Source organism: Aphelocoma coerulescens, chromosome 17, assembly GCF_041296385.1.
Source record: "Aphelocoma coerulescens isolate FSJ_1873_10779 chromosome 17, UR_Acoe_1.0, whole genome shotgun sequence".
Lineage (NCBI taxonomy): Eukaryota > Metazoa > Chordata > Aves > Passeriformes > Corvidae > Aphelocoma > Aphelocoma coerulescens.
In genome coordinates this window covers 1,097,715-1,111,801 of record NC_091030.1, presented here as the reverse complement: position 1 = coordinate 1,111,801, position 14,087 = coordinate 1,097,715, and the positions used below count along the sequence as shown (strand labels likewise).

Below are 14,087 nucleotides of genomic sequence, written 5' to 3'. Positions count from 1 at the left end.
TTTTCCCACACGGAGGAGCTCCAGCCTGGCCCGGGAGCGCTGTCTCAGCAGCTCTGGCAGAGAAATGTGTGTGGAGGGCTTTGAGGGACTGTCACACACGCCTGCCCTGCGTGGGTGGAGAGAACACCCTCATCTGCCTCCTCTGGGGCTGGGGCTGCCCCACGGAGCTGTCTGGGCCAGCGGCAGTCTCTGCTGGGTCATGTTGTGTCTGGGGGTGAGGTTTGAGTTGTTGGTGGGTGATGCTGCTCTGGGAGAAGAGAAACCCCTGTGCTGAGTGTTTGAAGAGCTTTAAGTGCTGCAGATGGGGATTTCAGGGGTAAAACCCCCGGATCCCTCCCTTGACTGGTGCAGGGTGGTGGAGCAGCTCCTGCCCCACGTCATTGTCCGTGTGTGGGTGCCTGGCTGGGCTGGCTCCGGGGCAGGTGACTCGTCCTTGGAGCCGCGGCACAGCCGGAGCCGGCGCCGCACTGGCCGGTCCTGGAGCAGGGAGATGCAGCTCTGGCTCTGCAGCCTCCCAAACTGGGTCAGCACAAACATCTCCGCAGGAGACAGAGCCTCCGGATTCCTTTTCCTGCACGTTTCAGGCGGACTAAAATAGCAACAGCAGCGCACAAAGCCTGAGAACCTCGTTACCAGCCAAACCTCCCACTCTGCGAGCGGCTCCGGGCAGCTGATTCACGGAGGTGACAGCGCTCGGCCGCGGCTCCTGCTGTCCTGTGGTGCATCTGACTGGCACAACTCCGTGCCCAGGCATGGGGGCCCTGTTGGAATCCACAGGATGGAGCTGGATGCTGCCAGGGGCTCTGTGCTAGGCTGGGTGCGATCCCACTACGGGCTGGAGATCATCCAGGGTGAAGCTGTGCAGGGACATTTCCAACCTGAGTATCTCTAACAGGTCCTGAAAAGGGGCATCTTGGTGGCTCTCCATCATGACAGGAGCTCTGGGCTGTTTGGGCTTTCAGGGGATGGTGCTGTTTGCCATCCCCAGCCCAGACTGTTCATGGCAGGACGTGGGGCTCTGCTCAGAGCAAAGCCCTGGAGCATCTGCTCCCCGAGTTGTGGAAGGAGTCTGGCCACTGGACAGAAGAAAAAGCATTCCAGAAGGCATCACATCTCTTTCAAAGGCTTTTCTGTGCCTCAGTAGCCAAGAGGGTGTTCTTTGGGTGCTGTGCAGAGCCAGCATGGGCCCTCCAAAGCTGTGACAAAAGGGGTTTGTCTTGGCTTGCCAAAACTGATGGAAATCCCGCTGGTGGGGTGTGGGGCCAGGAGGGAGAAAAGGAGCGTGACAGCAACTACCAGGCACTTTAAATTGAGTTTATAGCACCATACCCAGCAAAGTGTGAAGTGCCCAGGATGCAATTTTAAAGCAAACTTGGTGTGAAATGCAAGAAGGAGCAGCGTGGGGAAGGAGCTCCCAGGGGGACAGGTGAGGGTGCTTTGGGCAGGGTGGGCGCACAGGGCTGGGCAGGAGCCTGACCTGGGAGAGCTGCAGCTGGGGCTGTGCCCAGGCTGGTTTGCCAGGGCAGACCTCTCTGGGGATGCCAGAGCAGAGGCAGGTAGGAGCTGGGAAAATCAGCTGCTTCTTGCAAGGGAGAACTGATCCATTAGCTTTGCTTACAGGGCATCCGATACCAGGGCTATTTAGGGAAAAAACCCAGTGTCTGTGCTCTGCGAACAGACAAATTAAGCTGGAAATATCAGCCTGGTCAGGAATCTGATTTGCAAAGCCATCAGAACTGCTCCAGCTCAGCAAGAGGCAGGTTTTTGCTGTGGCCACAGTCTGGCCAAGGGGATGTGGGCTTTGCTGTGGGGTGGGAGAGAAGGGCCAGCACAGCCTCGGTGCCAGGCAGAGCTGTGCCATGTGCCAGCTCCGTGCTGGAGCCAGGGAAAGGGACACTGTCCGAGCAGAGAGCAGCTCCTCAGGAGCCTCCATGGCTGCCACCAGTGGCAACCTTCAGCCTGCACAGAAATCAGACAGGTTTGGGGCTTTGGGATGGTACCTCCTGTGTTTCAAGGCCCCCCTGAGCTTTGCCTGGGCAGGGCAGCAGTAAAGGCAGGAAGGTGCCAGGGCTCTGCAGAGCTGTCACTGCCTCTGGCAGTGCCTCTGGCAGTGTCTCTAGGGAGGATGGTGTCAGGCTGAGGGATGATCCCTGCAGGGGCCGTGTTGGCACTGCTGCTTTCAGAGCAGCTGGCTTTGGAGCAAAGCTGTCGTTTTCTGGGGAATTTGAGCACATGCTGAATGCAGCATCTGCTTCTGGAGATGGAGGAAGAGAAATCCACGAGGGATGCAGCTGTGATAGTCCAGCCCTGCTCCCAGTGGGCTTTTCCTGCCAGAGACAGTGCAGGAGGAGCTCCAGGGATAACGTGGCTGTTGTTGTGGTCCCGCTCTCTACCCCCTCTGTCCAGGAGATGTGGTGCAAGTGGGGCTTCTCTGCTGCCACTCTAAGACTTGGCTGAACTTCCCTGAGCCCACCCTGGCAGCTGCAGCAGCTCCCAAGAGTTACTCTATGGATATTTTCTCCATCTGCAGAGCCTTCCCCCCTCTTGTGTGTTCGGGTCTGCTCCGGGATGCTGCTCCGTGCCCTGTGCCTGTAAAACACGCCCAGGGTGAGCCAGCTTGGCAGCAAACCTTCCCCAGCGGGGCTGTGTGGAGCCTGGAGGTTGGCTGGGGCTGCCAGGAACCGCAGCCATGGCAATGTGATTAGAGAGGAGCAGCTTTGAGCATTAACTGAGTTAACAGGGCGGCCTCCCCGGGCCGGGTGCTGGCCATCAGTGCTGGGCCAACTTCAAATTGCTGCACCAGCTCAGGGTGCTTCAGCCTGACTGAAGAGAGGGCAAACAGCAGAGCAGGGACAAGGCAAGGCACAGGGGCTGGAGCTGCTCCAGCTGCTTTGGCTGCCGGGGAAAAGATTCCCAGCACAACCCCCTGCGTGTAATGGACCTGCTGCCACCGTCTGATTCTCACTGCTTCTTTCTTTGTGTCTTCCACACTCAGAACGGCTGATTACTCTTCCCTTCTGGCTCCGTGACCTGAGATTACCTCGGAGATGATGGCTGGCTGTATCTGAAAGATGCAGATTATCCTTAAGCTAAATAATTACGGACACTCGGTGGCGTGGACTTTGGGAGTCCAGGACGGGTGCTCCCCTTGTTTCCCGAGGGAGGTGGTGGATGCTCAGCACTGTCCCAGCCCTGGCTGCTGTCCCGGTGCCATGGCTGTGAGCAGGCGTGGATGACCCCGGCCCTTCCTGGCAGCGCTGGCTCCGGTGCTGGGAATGAGCGGCCGGTGGGTGCGCGGCCGGGGGGGACCGGCCGGCCCCTTCCTGGCCGTCCCTGTGGTCAGGAAGGGCAGGGCTGTTTCTCTCACTTATTTACAACGTGCTTGACAAGTGCGAGTAAATGAGCTGTCAGCAAAAGCAAACAGTGTGTGACCGAGGGCTGATTGGAACCAGGGCCGGGGGGGTGGGAGGGCTCCGGGGGGTGCGGGGACAGCCCTGCTCCCCGGGCACCTGCAGCTGGGGATGGGTCAGTGCGGGTCACCCCTCTCCTGTCCCATCCCCTGCCTCCTCTTCCTCGTCCCAGGCACCCACCCTGTTGTCCCTCCACAATCCCTGCTCCTCGGCACCTCCCTGCCCCAGCAACTCCCTTTCCTTACACTGGGGCATCTCCCGGGACTTCCTTGCACGGTCAAGGGGCTACTGGCCCTGGGGTGGCTGTGACAGGCACTTGGGGACAAGGTTGTGGCCAACCCCATTCCTCGCTGTCCCTCTGAGCAGGTGCTTCACTCACAGCAGTTCAGTCAGAGTGTGATCAGCTCTTCGATGGGGAAGGAGGGGAAGATTTTGTACTTTCTTATTTTTTTTTTGGCCAAAGGCTTTCCATTTTGGTCTGGGAACCTGTTGCCCCATCTGTGCTAGCTCTGCTCCAGGGGGTCCTGCTGATCTGCTGCTGTGGGGCAGGGCATGGCCAAGGGGCAGGAAACCTGGAACTTCACCAGAGACTGCTTTCCTTCCATGATACCGACACGAGAGACTGGGCAGGGCTGAGCACATCACAGCAGCCCCTGGAGGGCCAACCTGACCCTGGCCACAGCCTCCAGCACCTCGTTTGTGCTGTCAGGGGGCTCGAATAGGGGAGAAACCTTGAGGGTGATTCTGCCCCAGTGAGGGTTAAAGCATCAGCTGGCAGGACGTGCAGCCAGGTCACAAACCCAAAGCTCTGTGTTGTTGCACTGTTCCACACCAGGGAGCACAGCCCAGCTCGCCCTGGACTGGGAAAACTCCTTACTGAGGACAGCCAAAGGCTCCATGGATTTGTGAGGCCGTGGGACCGGAGATGCTCTTCCTCTCTGAGGCTCCAGTTCAGCTCTGTCCACTCTAATATCTGGAGGAAGCTGTCCCTCCTGGAATAGTCATGGAACCACAGACTGGTTTGGGTCAGAAGGAATCTTTAAGATTATCCAGTGCCACCCCCTGCCATGGGCAGGGACACCTCCCACTGTCCCAGGCTGCTCCAAGCCCCAATGTCCAGCCTGGCCTTGGGCACTGCCAGGGATCCAGGGGCAGCCACAGCTGCTCTGGGCACCCTGTGCCAGGGCCTCCTCACCTCTGTAGTAAAGAATTTTGTCCTAATATCTGACTTAATCCTGCCTTCCCTCAGTTTAAGGCCATTCCCCCTTATCCTGTCACTCCATGCCCTTATCCAAAGTGCCTCTCCAGCTCCCTTGGAGCCCCTTTAGACACTGGAAGGGGCTCTAAGGTCTCCCCAGAATCTTCTCTTCCCCAGGCTGAACAGTTGCACATCAGTTGGCTTCTAGCCCTCACTGCCAGGACATGAACCAAGGCCCCAGGAAGCTGGGATGTGCCTGTGGGGCTGGGCTGGGGTACGGATCTATTTGTCACCTCCCCTGAGCCCTGGGTCACTGAACCCTGGCTCCACTGGCCTCTCTGCGCAGCCCGGAGGCTCTTGGTGCCGCTCCTGGAGGCACCGAGGCTCCGGGGGCTCCCAGCTGGCTCCCAGCGCCCGAGGTGTGGAGCAGATGGGGCAGCCGAGAGCCACAGCTCCCCTGGGCTCGTTCGTTTGCTTAGATGGGCTCCAGAGCCATGAGGAGAGCAGAGCTCTCCCCTCCACCAAACAGCGGCTCCCGTTCCTCTGGGTGCTTCCCGTTCTCCCAGCTTGCATCCAGCGAGCCCGCATCCCCCCGCCCACCAGAGCAGGAGGGCTCGGGGTTGGAGCCGGGCATGAGCAGCCGCCAACACTTCCATCATGGCCAGAAGCAGTTTTAAACCCTGGAAGGAATCCCCAGAAGGGCTGGTAAGAGGAAAAGTGCCGGCAGGAGCGGCGCCGGCAGCCCGGGGGGGGTTGAGCGGTGTGAGATCATTTGCACAGGGTGGTCAAAGGCACAGACTGAGTGCTCCGAGCCAGCGCGGCTGTGATTTAATGAAGGTGCTGGAAGTGCTTTGTTGCAGCCTGCCAGGCTGGAGCCCTGCTCCAACCTTGTCCCCAAACAACTCCTGCCTCGGGTGGCTGCTCCTCCTCTTCCCTCCCAGCATGGCAGGGGCTGTGAGTGTGTGGCTGGGCAGCCAATGAAGTCCAGTTCAAGTAACTACTTGCAAAAGTTACTCAAACCCCGATATCTTTGCAGAGTCAAAGGACCTATTCAAAATTCCAGGGACCTTTGGGTATTGATGCCCAGAGCGGTGTGGGACTGATAGGCACAGCTTCATCCTGCCCCTGTGGCATCCCCTGGCCCTCCACGAGGCTTGGTGTCCTGCCCTGGAACGAGCACCTTCCTGCTGGAGCAGCAGGGCACTGCCAGCACCACTGCAGGAGGGCTGTGCGTGGTTTTGGAGCCAACAGTGCTGGTTTTGGGACCGTTTGGGATTCCTCCCTCCTGTGTGTGGCTCTGGCCACGGCCCTGTTGGAGGCAGTGACAGCAGAGCTGCTCTGCCAGGTCCTCTCCTCTCGGTGGATGTTTTCTTCCAGTGATCTCTGCTGGCAGCTGGAGCAGCTTCCAGCACCAACCTCGTGGTCCTGTGTAAGTGGTGTTGGGATGAGTCCTTCCCAGTGGATCTGCAGTGGCTGAGTGTATCAGGCTCTGGATGTCACCTCCCTCATCCCTCCCAGGGGACAGAGCTCTGCCCCAGCCCATAATGCTGCAGAGATTCCCCCTCTGAGCAGCACCGAAGGGAAAGGGTGCTGAGGGTTGTGGGCTGAATGGCAGTGACAGGATCTGCTCCTTCCTCCCCCTTTCCCACCACTCTGGATTTTTACTGCCAGGGATATTTATGACCCAGACATCATCTCACAGCTCTGGGTCCCCCGGCACTCGCCCTGCGGTGATGAGGCTGCAGGCAGCAGCTGGAGTCCGGCTCAGGAGCTGTATTCCCATCACAGTGGGCACAGAGCAGTGGGTATGGGCAGGTTTGGGTGGTGGCTGGGTCATTCCTGACTGAGAGGGGCCAGGGACCCTCAGGCTGGGGGTGCTCTAAGTCTCAGGGACATCCAGGTACCCCCAGTGTGGTGACATCCTGTGTCCCACAGACCTGCAGCCACCCAGGTGGCCTCGGGGAGGGAACAGGCACAAGCCCCAGCAGGCCCAGCTCCCTTCACCAGCGCAGGCAGGATGGGAGCCGAGCACGGCTGTGGGGGTGGCCGTGCCATGTCACTGCTGTCCGTGGTGACAGAGGGTGTCCAGTGAGACCAGGGAGCGCCCACATTTCCTGTGCCACTGCAAAGCTGTGGCTGCCTGTGAGGCAGAGCAGGCAGCACAGGTCCTCTGCTCCATCTCAGGAGCATTCACGGGGCTGCAGTTGGCCGGAGCACGGGGACATGTGTGTGCCCGAAGTCTGTGCTGGAGGAGAGCTGAGCACAGCGAGGACCCGTCAGTGAACGGTGGCTGTGGGGCAGATAAAACCAGCACGTGTCTGAGAGTGGCTGTGCACACACCCCTCGCTGTGCTCTCTCTCTGGAGCTGTCAGGACAACTTGCCTGCCTTGGTCAGTGAAGTGTAATCTCAGGAGAAATGCCCAGTCAGGTCCCCAGCCCGGTGTGCAGGGGGGTGTCACGAGAGGGCACTGGCCTTGCAGGAGAAGAGGAGGGGCAGATGGTCATGCGTGGGCTGTCCCCTGGATGGACACTGTCCACCATCCTGCCTGTTTATTCTCCCTGTCCCTGCCCATTGGGGTCGAGCCGCTCACAGAGGTTGGGATGCAAAGGGCAAAGCGCCCCATTGCAGAGCATCCCCCACTTCAGAGCTGTCCCTTCGCCACAGAAAACAGTTTGGGGGGGAAAACCCCACAAACAGCGAACTTGCAGCAGAGGTTCATTAAGCAGGAAGCACCGGGATCTCTGCGCTCGGTGTCGCTCGGGGGCAGGACAGGGCAGCAGAAGGGGAGCGCGGCGGCTCTCAGGGTGATGCATGGCCCTTCCTCAGGGCACGGCGGCCGTCCGCTGCTGTCAGCAGGTAACAGCACCTCCAGGGAGAGCCGGCAGAGCCATAAATAGCACGAGGGGCACGAGGGAGCCGTGTCTGGGAGAGGCTGGGGCGGTTTCAGCCGCCGCTTGACACGGACATTAATAACGGCGGGGGCAGAGCCAGAGCGCTGCGCCAGCAGCAGCCGAGCGCCGCCGCGGGCACATGGCGGGGCCGGGGCTGCCGGGGGAGATGCCGCTCGCTCGGCCCGGGGGATGCAGCTGAGAGCCCGCATGTGGTAGGTTTTACTCGCAAAGATTGCGGCCTGAAGGCCGGACCCTTCGCTGGGCAGGATCCGGCTCAGGCTGAGGCAGCGGCACCGGGCGTCAGGGGCGCTGATGTCCTTGGGGATCCGAGGCACCCGCTCCGCTCCCGGCCCTGCTCTCTCCTGGGGAACCTGTGGCTCCTGCACAGCTCATTTGGCACCAGGCTGGGCTTGAGGGTTGGTGAGGAGCACCCGGGAGGAGCGCAGGGGCATTTGTAGCGGCGGGGACGTTTTGAGGTTGCCTCTCAAATTTGGGCTGTGCACGGCTGTGCCATCGTCACCAGCTGGCTCCTGCTGTGGGACCAGCATTGCAATGTGCCCACAGTGTGGGTTTTCTGCTCCAGGACTTTTGCAGCTTTTTGGATACCCTCCCTGGACTGGCACTGGGGAACAACCAGCAGGTTCAGCCTGGAACTGCAGCCGTGACACGCTCGGAGCCTCGCCGGGGATGGAGGGCACCGGGCAGGGGACGGGTTGGGGTCCGGAGCTGGGACTGCCGGGGCAGCTGCGGGTCGGGGCTGGCAGCCCGGAGCTGCGGCGGTGACGGCGTGGGGAGGGTTGGTCCCGGGTTGGTGGCCGCACCTTCAGCAGGTGGTGACACCGAGGTGCGGGGTGCAAGCTGAGCCCGCAGCCGGGCTCCTCTCCCCGGGCACGGCCCGGGCTGCTGCCCTCGGAGAAGCGTCGGCTCCTTCCCGCTGAGTTTTGGGAGCGGAGCGGCCCCGGGAGCGGCGCAGGGCTGGGGCTGGGCAGAGCCCCGTGCGCAGCGACCCGCTGGGAATGCAGGGATGGGGAACGGGATTTGTGCGGGCACCACGGGATCGCTTCCTCCCTCGTGAGGGCTTCTCCCGCCAGCGCTCTGAGGCAGCCCACGGCCAGGTTTTTGGGGTGCTGCAAACATTTCCCCCGGCAGCGTCCCATCTGTGCTTCCACCCTCAGCGCCCTGCCCCAGGCACTGCTGGCCCTGCTGTTCGGGCTGATACACCCGCGCTGCTTTTGCTGTTACACTAATTGCTCGGGATCAATTATTCATTGTGCAGTAATGAAGCAGGGAGAGGGTAGAAAACCCGGCTGTGCAGCCAGCCCCGGGCCCTGGCCGGCCCCGCAGAGGGTGAGGAGCAGAGCTCGGGGACTGCTCCTCGTGAGCACTTTCACAATGACTCCCATGAAGATTTTCTCAAGTTTTGGTAGTTCTGCTTTGCATTCCTGGCTTTGCTTTCTTCCCCTCATCCATGCTGTGCATTAGATGCTGTTCCCTGGAGCTGTGAGCTTCCTTGGTTCTTTGTTGTCACTTTTTAAATCCCGAGGTGCTCATCACCAGCAGCATTTCACAGTCATGAAACTGATTTGGTGCATCTGGGCACAGTTTGTCCCATGCTAAGAACTGGAATTGTAAAATATTTTCCTTCTGCTTTAGGAAAAACCTACCTTGGAAAGGTTGATGGGGCCCTGGATGATGTAGGTGCTCTTTTCCCTGCAACCCCTCTGCTGTGGGGTGGGATGTTGCCTCCAGCACAGGGAACCCACTGCTGTCTGCATCTCTCCCAAAATAACCCTGGAGAGAGAGTTGGTCTCATTCCCATGGAGTTCAGTGCTTTTGGGGACAGGTGAGGCATCTTGGAGCAAAGGTCCTTTGAAGGGCAGCAGGAGCCAGAGAGGTTTCCCCATGGGACACACAGAGGATGGCGCTGCCATGGTCTGGGACAGCCACAAAATCAGCTCTTCCTGCAGCATCCCAGGACGTCCATTTGCTCCTCCTGGGTGAGAGCACAGCTGCAGCAGCTCTCCTGCTCACATCCATGTCCAACAGGCCTGCAGGGACTTCCCTGCTTTTCCCAATCCCTGAGTTTGGCTGAGGAGATACCTGGGTGCAGGGCAGCTCTCTGAGCTGTGTTTTGCCTCCTCTTCCTCAGCATCACCACAAAAGAAAGACAAAACTTGAGCATCCCCATCAGGAGCCAGGGGAGACTCAATTAGATGTCCCCATGGCCAGGCATTCCTTGAGCCACGGTGGCTCCATGACTGAGAAGAGCAGAGCCTTTGAAATGAGAAGCTGAGAGCCTCAAAACAATCCCTGATCTCCCTGAGCTGGGGATTTCAGGGAATGCCACTCCTGGCAGTGGGAGGGCTGGCAGCACCAGGGCAAGGGCAGGGCAGGCTGCAGCTCCCAGCTGTGCTGTCTCCATGGCTGGGGTTTTCCCAGCTGGAAGTCCTAGCTGTGGGCCACCAGCAAGGCCACATTATTTAAAGAAATGCTGAAGAAGTCGAGGTTGTGCTGACGGTCGCTGGAATTTTCTCTGCTGGTCAACTGGAACAGCCCTGGTTGTGAGCAGCAACTGGGAAAAAGCTGCTCGAGGTACAGACCAAGGAGCAGAGGGTTTGCAGTACTTCTGCCATGCCTTGGTTTCAATAAAACTTAAAAAACCTTGAAAAAAACCTTAACTTTTTGGGTCAGGGAGTGATCCTTGAAGGCACAGAGAAGCCAGGAAGTGGGTTATAGGTGCAAGGTTTGAGGATGTTGGAGCAGGCAGGGCAGTGTTGGCTTTTTTTGGAGTGTGTTAACACTTGTTGAATGAGGAGATAGTTCTTAGGAGCTCTCTTGCTGTTGCTCTGGTCTCAGACCCATCATCCTCTGTGGATGGTATCTTTTCAGCTTTATACCGGCTAGCGCTTGTATTTCAATGCCTTAGAAAGCCTCGAGCAGCCTAGAGAGGCAGCACAGGCGATCTAGCACCTTAATAGCTCTAAAATCGGTACCTGTATCAGCTGCAGAGCAAATACCATCAGCAGAAGCAAAGAGGGAGAAATATAGCTCCCTGCCCGCTCAATTCCCTGCAGTTAGAAGCCTTAAGAAAGAGAGAGACAACCACAGATGTTCACAGGAAGATAGCTGAGCTGAGAGAGGGCGGAGCCTCCCCTCGACTATCCTTTATTCGGAGAAGAGGGAAGGGGAGGACCTGGGGTGAGTGGCCAATCAGACACTGCTGAAGAGTTTGAGTTACATTTGGTTTTGCCCGCGCTTCGAACAAAGGAGCTCGGAGCACGTGGCCGGAGCACGTGTCTTTGGGAGGGGGAGGGGAAGTTCAGAACAGGCAGCAACAATTCCCTATTTTTTTTTCTTTAAAGCTGGGTTGTAACTCTTAGTAACTTAAAGTGCATAGAACAGTAACAGAACAACAGTGCAAAACATAACTGGAATCTATCGTCCCTACAACTTCGATAGTACCTAGGATGCCTTTAAACTAGTTCCCCAGCAAAACTCAGGGGGGTTAGTTAGGACATCTATGGTATGGAGTATCAGGACGAAGACTTACAGAGTACAGTGCAAAACCTGAGTGCAAAACAGTGCAACTTAACTCAAGGGATTAACATCAAAATCTGCAGCAAAGGGTTTACATGAGGGTGCAAAATTAGGATCCTTTTTACGGCGTCTCTTCCAGGAGGCAGTTTTAACCTCCTTAATTTTTGAGGAAGTGACATAAGGCTTTACCCATTTCCCTGGGATCCATCTCAGTCCTTGAGGGGTAGATACACTGGCATACCCACGTCCCCAAGTTACAAGTTTGTATGGTCCTTGGATTTTCTGAGTCTCTGGGTCCCGGATCAGGACTTCTGGATTCTCCTTCAGTTTCTGTCTCCCGGTGTTCTGGAAATGACGATAGATGGGAGGGTTTGGATCCTCAAAGGTGCCATTCAGGAAGTTTATGGTAAACAGTGCTTTGCTGAGTCTGAGGACAGGTGAATTGAGTTTGGTGGTCCCTGATTGTTGTAGCAGCATTCGCTTGAGGGTTTGATGGGCACGTTCAACAATGCCTTGTCCGGTTGGGGAGTGAGGAATACCTGTAACATGTCGAAATCCCCACTGCTGACGGAAGTTTTTAAACTCCTGAGAGGTGTAGGCAGGTCCTTTATCAGTTTTTATCTCCTCAGGTATACCGAGCACAGCAAAAGCTTGGACAAGATGTTTTTCAACGTCCCTAGCTTTTTCGCCTGCATGTGCAGAGGCATACATAGCACCAGAGAAGGTATCAATAGAAACATGAACGTACTTTAATCTCCCAAATTCAGGGAAATGTGTGACGTCCATCTGCCACACTTCACCGCTATTAATGCCTCTGGGATTGACTCCCATGCCCAGTGATGGAAGCTGTAGCTTCTGGCAGTTGGGACATGTTGCCACTATTGCTTTTGCCTGCGTCCGTGACAGATGGAACATGCGGATGAGAGCAGGAATATTTTGATGGTACATAGCATGGCTCAGTTTTGCCTGTTCGAAAACTTGGGGGAGCTTTGGTAAGTCGGCTGATAGAACTATGTCTGCTGGCATAGCCAGAGCATCAGCTCTACGATTACCTTCCGCAATAAATCCTGGCAGGTTTGTATGTGACCTCACATGCATGACAAAATAGGGATGCTCTCTGTGGGAAACCAGATAAATTAATTTTGAGAGTAAATCATAAATTTTTTTGTTTGAGATTTCTTTTAGGAGAGCATGCTCAGCTCTAACAGTTACTCCAGCTACATATGCTGAGTCTGTGACCAAATTAAAGGGTTCTTTGAACCTCTCAAATGCTCTAATGACAGCTGCTAATTCAGCTACTTGTGGTGATCCTTGGATTACCTTTATGTCAGATTCCCACTTTTGTGTCTTTGAATTTCTCCACGTGACCACGGACTTCTTACTTTTCCCTGATGCATCAGTAAAAACAGTAATCGCATCGAGGGGTTTTCTGCTTTGAATCTCTCGAGGGATGAAAGAGAATGCCAGATTAAACATTTCATGTTTTGGGTAATGATTTGAGATTTGGCCTGAGTAACTATCTAATGCAAATTGTAAATTTATATTATTTTGGAGTAGGTGATCTAATGCGTCTGTTGTTACTGGTAAGTAGATGCATGCAAAGTCACATCCTGCCAGGGTGCGGAGCCTTGCTCTACCCTTCATGATAATTTTTGCTATTAATTCTTGTGGCTGTGTGATGGTTTTAGGAGGCTGGAGTGGAAGGAAAACCCATTCAATTATGATGAGGTGGTCCTTCTGCTCTTTGTCCCACTGAAATATGAGGCCGTGAAAGCGTGGTGCCTTCCCCAGAATGACAAGCTTAAAGGGTAGGGAGGGCTGATACCTGTGTGCTTGTCTGGTGGAAATGAGCTCTTGTATCTTTCTGAGAGACTGCCTTGCCTCTTCTGTCAGGGATCTGGGGGATGCTGGACCGCCTTCCCCTTTTACTAGGTTTGCAATAGGAGCTACATCCTCTGTGGTGAGTCCTAACCAGCGCCTTAAATACTTCAGTGTCCCACAGATCTGTTGCACTTCCTCTAATGTTTTTGGGTTATTATTAATGGTGACGGGTGTTGGGGTGATAGAGGTTTCTGTGATTTTGAGTCCGAGGTATTTCCAAGGGCTTGTTCTCTGCATTTTTTCAGGTTGTAATTCAAAGCCCTTGGCCTCTAGGGCCTCAATCACCATGTTAAGTGTCTGCTCAAGATACTGATTATTGGGAGCACACACCAGCACATCATCCATGTAATGTAGGATGATGGCTTTCTCTGCTTTGGCACGGATGGGAGATAGAATTTTAGCAATGTACTCTTGGCAGAGAGTTGGGGAATTTTTCATACCTTGGGGAAGCACAAGCCAATGGTAACGTTCCATGGGGGTTTCATGATTAAGAGAGGGTACAGAAAATGCAAATCGAGGGGCATCTGCAGGATGGAGTGGAATATGAAAAAAGCAATCTTTAATGTCAAGAACAGCTAAATGCCAATGTTGTGGGAGCATTGAAGGTGATGGCATACCTGGTTGAAGGGGTCCCATGTCTTCAATAACTTTATTAACTTCTCTAAGATCTTGGAGTAGCCTATATTTGTTCTTTCCCGGTTTTTTTATTACAAACACAGGTGTGTTCCATGGGCTGTTAGTTGGAACTATATTTCCTTTAGCCAATTGTTCAGCTACTAATGTTTTGAGTGCCTCTAAGTTTTCTTTTTTTAAAGACCACTGTTTAACTTGCACGGGTTCATCTGTTTTCCAAGTTAATTTTTGTGGATGGCACTCTGCTTCAGTGGCCTGCAGGAGAAAATTTTGATATCTAGGGGTGATATCAATTTTTGTTCCCCACTGAGACATGGCATCCCTTCCCCACAGGGTGAATTTGGTGTCCAGGACATACGGACGAAGAGTTGCTATTTGTCCTTCAGGACCTTCAATTTGGATGGTGTATTTGGATTGCTTTGCAATTTGGGTACCTCCAATCCCTTGTATGATGCCCTGAGATTGCAATTCCCATTGCTCAGGCCACTTATCAACTGGAATGACAGTCACATCAGCACCTGTGTCTATCATTCCCA

The 14,087-nt window shown here is 55.6% G+C and overlaps 1 protein-coding gene across 7 annotated transcripts in view; it reads left to right on the top strand.

Annotated features, from left to right (window-relative positions):
* RGS3 (regulator of G protein signaling 3) overlaps positions 1 to 14,087 on the top strand; it is a 75,692-nt gene that overhangs the window by 44,061 nt on the left and 17,544 nt on the right. The gene's annotated exons all lie outside the window — the stretch shown is intronic.